The sequence below is a fragment of the Triticum dicoccoides genome, chromosome 7B (assembly GCF_002162155.2).
Source record: "Triticum dicoccoides isolate Atlit2015 ecotype Zavitan chromosome 7B, WEW_v2.0, whole genome shotgun sequence".
Taxonomy (NCBI): domain Eukaryota; kingdom Viridiplantae; phylum Streptophyta; class Magnoliopsida; order Poales; family Poaceae; genus Triticum; species Triticum dicoccoides.
In genome coordinates this window covers 661,890,504-661,897,003 of record NC_041393.1, presented here as the reverse complement: position 1 = coordinate 661,897,003, position 6,500 = coordinate 661,890,504, and the positions used below count along the sequence as shown (strand labels likewise).

Here is a 6,500-nt window from a genome sequence, read left to right as displayed (position 1 = left end):
ACAATAGATCTTCCATGCGTGTGTACATCGCTAATAGGAGTCCGGTTCCCGTCAGAAAATAAAATAAAAATAGGAGTCCGGTTTGCATAGGAATACTTTTTTAGTTGGGTTTGCATAGGAATTTTATATGGCCTTAATACAAGTGATGACATCATCCCGGTCAGAATTTTTAAAAAGAGCAATATAATCTCCCTTACGTGTGCACAGCTAATAGGAGAGTTGTCCTATTAAGAAGAAAAAAAACTAAAAACAATACGGGAAATGCTTGCGGCCGGTCGACCGGCTAACGACTCGGCCGGTCGCACGCGCGCCGTCTGATTGTTTTTCATCGTGTGACTCACATCCCACGCCGCCTTATCCTCACGCACGCCGGCACCTTATCCACTCACGCGAACCTTCTCAGCGCTTCCCCGCCATTCTTTCTTTCCCAAGCATCCATCTCATCCTCAAATCGCATCTCCGGCAGCAGCACCGGCGAGGGCCACCACCTCCGCGCGCCCCGCGCACTCGGAGCTTCTCAGCCGCTTCCCATCCATTTTATGCCGCCGTCGGCTTTCTCCGGCGAACTCATCCCCTTCTCTCCTTACAAGTCGTGCCCAACCCACTATTCCACTCCTCCGTGTCAGCAGTGGAGGGGTTGGTTGCCCAAAGCGACTGGAGACAGGGGGCTGTGTGTGCACGCGATGGGCGGCGAGCTCTCCAGGTACCTTTTTTTTGCTGGAACCGGAATTCATTGTTGCTGGAACAAGCTGTCTTTTTTGCTACAATCAAGTTTCCTTGGAGTTTGCTATTTCTGGGATTTTTGCTGGAACGGCAGTAATTTGTAGCTGGGACCGATTGTTTCCTTTGCTGCAATCGATTTTGTGTTTGGAGTTTGCTGTTAGTGGGATTTTTGCTGGAACCGGGGTAAAGTGTTGCTGGAACCGGCTGTTTGTTTTGCTACAATCAAATTTCTTGAAGTTTGATGTTTGTGGTATTTTTGCTGGAACCATAATAATTTTTTGTTGGAACCGCCTTTTTGTTTTGCTACATCGAATTGGTTGGAGATTTGTTATTTCTGGGATTTTGCTGGAACTAGTGTTCTTTTTGGCTGGAACCGGCATTTTTTTTGCTTCAACTGACCACCATAGATTTTTTGTTTTGCTGAGATTTTTTGCTGGAAGCCGGCGGTGCTAGGTGACGATGGCGGCGAGCCGGAGCCGAGGACGCAAGGATGTTGCAACCATGGCGACCACTCGCTGGAACCGGCTGTCGTCAAAGCTGCATCCATTGTGACCACACGCTGTGACCCATCGGCGGTCGTGCTGCAATCCCTGTGGCCACGAGTGGGAGACATCGTCGGTGCTCGTCGGCCACGGCCCTGGCCCCAGCCCCGACGGCAGGGCAAAGACTAGTTTTGAGAGTTTTGAGATTTGGAAGCGGCAAGCCGGGGACGGCACTGGTCTCTCTCCCCCTTCTTTTTTCCTCCCTGTTTTTGTTTTTTTTATGAGGTGGTCGAAAAAACCGCATCGGACGGTTTAGAATAGTCTAATCGTGTGGTGGTGCGCCGACCGGCCCAAATTTGGACCGGCGCGCCGGCGCCTATCATCGCCCAAACTATACAGACGCAGACACTCATACGTACGCACATACACTCATCCCTATGAACACGCCACACACACACTCTACCTCTATGAGCACCTTCGAAAGATTGAGATGGCACATCATCTTGAAATTGTCAAAGTTGCCAAAAACATCTTTGTAGTCGACGGAAAGTTATCCTCCCATTGAGTGTGCAATGCTAGCAGGTCAAAAATAAATTCAGGAAAATGCGACCACCAGTGCACTAAAAGAAGTTTTCAATCATATAATTTTGAAGTCACGCAAAATAAAAAAATAAAAAAAATCCAATTCTGGCCAGCGCATTACAAAACTGAACTTTCATCATAAATTAGACAAATTAAATATGTTTTATATGTGAAAAAAATTATGCCATTTTCTTATTCGGCAAAAGCTCTTAGTGGTATTACTTTAAGTCATATAAAACAAACTAAATATATATTTAGTCTTATTTATGGTCAAAGTTGTATTTTAGAATGCGTGAGCGAGGGAGTATGAAATTTAAAGCAACACTCAGGTGATGTTATAAGAAACCAGGCAGGCATCGTTTCCTATTGCACACTATGATATCACCATGATTTGAGCAAATCTATACCTTTTTATTTGAGGATATGTACTCTCTAATATCTATTATCTAACTAATCAATGTAATCTCTATTACCTAAATGATAAATACATGTGTAACAAGAACGTGTTCCGGGATATCTTCTCATTAGAATTCCAAGTGCACATTCTACTTCATCATAGACAAAAATGCTTTTAATTTTTTTATCTTTCCCTGGATGAAAGTTACTTATATCGCCAATGATAGGGAAAATACTAAGGATTGTGTCAGAGTAAAACGGGATGCATACACGTGCAACCTTTAGCACAAGAACGATAGTGCCAAGCTGTTCATGGTTTGACTTGAGTACCCCATCCATGTCTAAGTGGTTAGGGTATGCCACGACGACCAGTTGAACAAAATTCAGAATAAGAGACGTGTTTCAATGTGAATCTGCTGTGTAAACTAAGTAGAGCCAAACATATCCACAACTAAGTAGAGGTAACGAGACGAGCGCATGAGGGAGTGATGTCAGACAATTTGACAAAAGGAATCGTTATGGATGCAAACAGGTTTCAGCTGGTTGTTTCATACAAGCAACATGGTTGGACTGAGATGGGCTAACTGTAAAAATAAAAATAAATTGGAATTTCAGAATATGTGTACTGTAAAAGAACTATCTAATGAAGCCTAACCATTTTGTTATTTCCTATATGACCAAGAGAAAGTTATTTACAGGTCCACTACAAAAAAAGCACTGAATCTGAGCACTTGATTTGTAAAAGTATAACAACTTGAAGATGTTTCCATCGGATGGTAACTAATGTATGAATAATCTTTTTAAGTTGATTTCTATTGTAGAAATATATCCAATAGTAGTAATAGTAGCTCAAATAGAATTAAAGTTTTCCCAAAGAATAGTAGTCAATCATGTACAGTTACATATATGGCAAAGCACATACATTCCATCTCATACCTGGCTATGCAAATGCACATGATTTTACATACTATCCAAATAGTGACTTCAAGACCTCTTTCTAGCACTCTGATAAACAGAAGCTCTTTCCATAACATCACTCTATCTATAACATACATTTTCTATGGTTCTATAATTCAAAATCTCATTGAAGTATAAGTTTCATATAGAATTCTAATTTGACATGTATACCAACCTGTGCAAAATTGATATGTGCAAATGTGGCTACAAAAAGGAGTTTCTGAATCATAACAAAACATACATACGCAATTAAAAAAACAACTAGAATATAAAATGATTATTTCAAAACACAATAAGTATTTTAAGGGGAAATAGTTAAAATGAATATAAATTGTAGATAAAAACTCTAGCCGCGCAAATGCGCGGGTAACACCACTAGTTCATTCTAAAGAAGATACCTTTGGTAAAATGTGTTTAACTTGTAGCTTCTAGCTTAAGTGAGTAGCCAGTACTATAGTGAGTAGCTTAACTTGTTTAAGTACTGCTAGTTAGTAGTACTGCTAGTAAATAGATGAACTCTATTTAAATAGCTTAATTGAGTTTCAGTTGTGTAGTGAAGTTCTTCTATTGTGTATGATGCGGTTCATGCTTAAACTGTCCTGCTATGTAGTCTGTTGGATCATCTATGTACTATGTATGCTGTGACATGTGGTGTGGTCGATGCTGAGATGTCAACTCTATGTACTATGTATGCTATGGCATAGGTGAAGCCACTGACTACACTTCAGGTTCTACTCCTGGAACACTTCAGGAGTTTTACTTCATAACTGGAGGATTTTGATGATATTGGGGGGTTTTGTCTTCGACCATCGTGTCGTGATGATATTGTGGGGTGTTGTGGGGTTGGAGCTGGGTGGGGGTGGGGTAATGATTTTGCAGGTACCTCGAGAGACCCTTGAGTTTGCCGGAATGTCGATTAACTTCCGTTCCAGCAAATTCGGGTACTCCATATGTCCTATTTTCAGCAAAGGTCATGCTGAAATTTTCCGTAAATTTTAGCATGACTTTGCTAAAAATAGGACATATGGGGTACTTGCGACTAATGCATGGGCCGGAGTATCTTAGTACTTAGTTAAGTAGGATCAACTGCCCCGCCATTCTTGCTGCATAGGTGGCAATAGAGCCAAGTGATTAGTGCCAAGTGATTAGGCCCAACCTAGGGTTCCTCGGAATCGATAAACCCTAAATGATGAGAACTTAACTTAGCATTTAGGGTGCCTCGGCGTCTACAAACCCTAAATGATGAAACCTTGGCTTCTATAGGGTGCCTCGGTGTCGATGAGAACCTAAATGATGTATGCTTAGCCTTTTAGGGTGCCCCGGTGTCGACAAACCCTAAATGATAAAAGCTTAGCTTTTAGGATGCCTCGGTGTCGACAAACCCTAAATGATGAGACCATGATCTTGTTCCTTGACAATAACCAACTTTTTGACCAAACTTTTTTCCTATTTAGAGCGAAACATGGCCCACAACGATGAGGCCGGCGGTTCGGGCGGCAAGCAATTCTGGGAGCTGTCCCAGGAGATGGAGGAACAACCTCACCACTATGAGGATGCCACGGAAGACACTGATCCTGACTACACAACCCCTAGTGGCGTCGGGGATGACACCACTGATGGTGCCGCCGAGGATGCCACCACTAATGGTGCCGCCGAGGATGCCACCACTGATGATGGTGGCGCACGCACAGATGGCAGCCAACCGAAGAGGCAACGGAAGGACCGGTGCCCGAACGCGCTCCGCACCGTCAAGGAGGAATTTACTCAAGTGTACTCTGACGGGCATCCAATGGAGCCCAAACATATAGTCAAGGGGTACTCGGTTCAGCTCGGGTGCATTCTCTGGAGCACCGTCTCGATCAACATCGAGAACCTTAGGCATAAGGACCGAGGGAATTTGCGCAACCTCCTCTTCACGAAGCTGCACGAACGATACAAGTTCCCCGCTGAATTTGAAAACACACGCCTCTCAGGGAATAAAGTGAACAATGCCGCCCTCACGAGGCTGAGCACGACCCTGTCTAGTTGGAGAAGCGCGGTGAAGAGAATGATTGAGAAAGGTGATAGTTATGAGAAGATCAAGGCGAAAAATCCTTTGATCAGCGAAGAGGACTACAACGAGTTCAAGATCAAGTGCGAGAGCAGTGCAGCCTCCGAAGCAAGTCCGTGGGGGAAAGAAATGCGGGAGTTGAACTTAGGGGAACACAAACTCGGTCCCGGGGTTACAGAGTGGCGGAGCCTATATGGGACAAAGAGGACGCGGAGCGTGCCGAGCAAGGCCTACCGCCCCGCTTTGAGAAATACAGCAGTGACAAGAAGACCAGGAACTATGTCAGGGCTCGGTACAAGGAGGACCCGATAACAAAGGAGCTTACCACGGATCCGAAGACCAGGGCGCTTGAGCTTGTTCTGGCGAAGGAGACTGAAAGCAGTAGCGCGGGGTCGTCTCAGAGCACACATGCTTGGGACATCACTCTAAATAGGGCGTTGAACATAATGAAAAACAAGGATAAGCTCAGTATGCCGTCATCAGCTGGTCGTGTGGCCGGCAAAGGCTTGTCCACAAAATGGTTGTCATACTATACCGCTGGTGGGCGAAAGGAGAAAAAGACCAGCTCGGAAAGCCAGTCGCGCGAGGTTCAAGAACTCAAGGCACAAGTGGCGCGGATTCCGGAGATTATCCAAGAGCAAGTGCAACAACAACTGGGATCGACGCTCACCGGCATTATGCGTACCTAGATTCATGGGCTGACGACGTGGATTGCGGGTGGCTAACAGGGGCCGCCCCCGATTCCCAGCTTCCCGGCCAGCAACTCGCACAACGCGCAGGAGGCGCCATTGGTGTCTCCGGCTGCGCCATTGGTGTCTCCGACGCCGGCACGACCGACATTGGAGATTAATGCACCTAGGTGTACGTTGGCCGGTACCTCGGCAGCAAGCGGCCCCTCTGTCAGTTGCACGCCCGCCGTTGGCGGTGCCTCAACATTAGCCGAGCTCGACGCTATCATCACGGTAACTAATTAAGCCTCTCGGCCGAGGACTTCATCTCCTTTTGCCTTTGACTGGGCATCCCTGACGCCCTACATGTTTTCGCAGGGTGCCGCCGATGTTCCGTGCACTCTCCTCCACTTCGTGAACGATGAGTTGGTCGATGTCGCCAAGGGCAAAATCGTTCAACTTGGCAACCCCGTGTTCCACGGTAAACCGATGCCACCCACCATGTATAGGGTTCAACTGGTTCGGGTGCTCCCAGGTTGCGACGAGTTGTTACCTTCGATTCGACCCGCCAGGGCCGATGAAGATGATCTGATGACCCTCAGCGCCTGCATAAGCTGGCCCCTGCTTTGGCCGAAGAGCCAG

The 6,500-nt window shown here is 45.8% G+C and overlaps 1 long non-coding RNA gene across 2 annotated transcripts; it reads left to right on the top strand.

Annotated features, from left to right (window-relative positions):
- Positions 1–414: 414 nt before the first annotated feature.
- LOC119335246 lies at positions 415–2,296 on the top strand. 2 transcript variants are annotated; one of them, XR_005161762.1, is made up of 2 exons: positions 415–703; positions 1,149–2,296. It is a non-coding gene; the product is annotated as an uncharacterized LOC119335246 (long non-coding RNA). The 2 variants fall into 2 exon arrangements; XR_005161763.1 differs by having other exon boundaries at positions 1,131–2,296.
- The last annotated feature ends 4,204 nt before the right edge of the window (positions 2,297–6,500 follow it).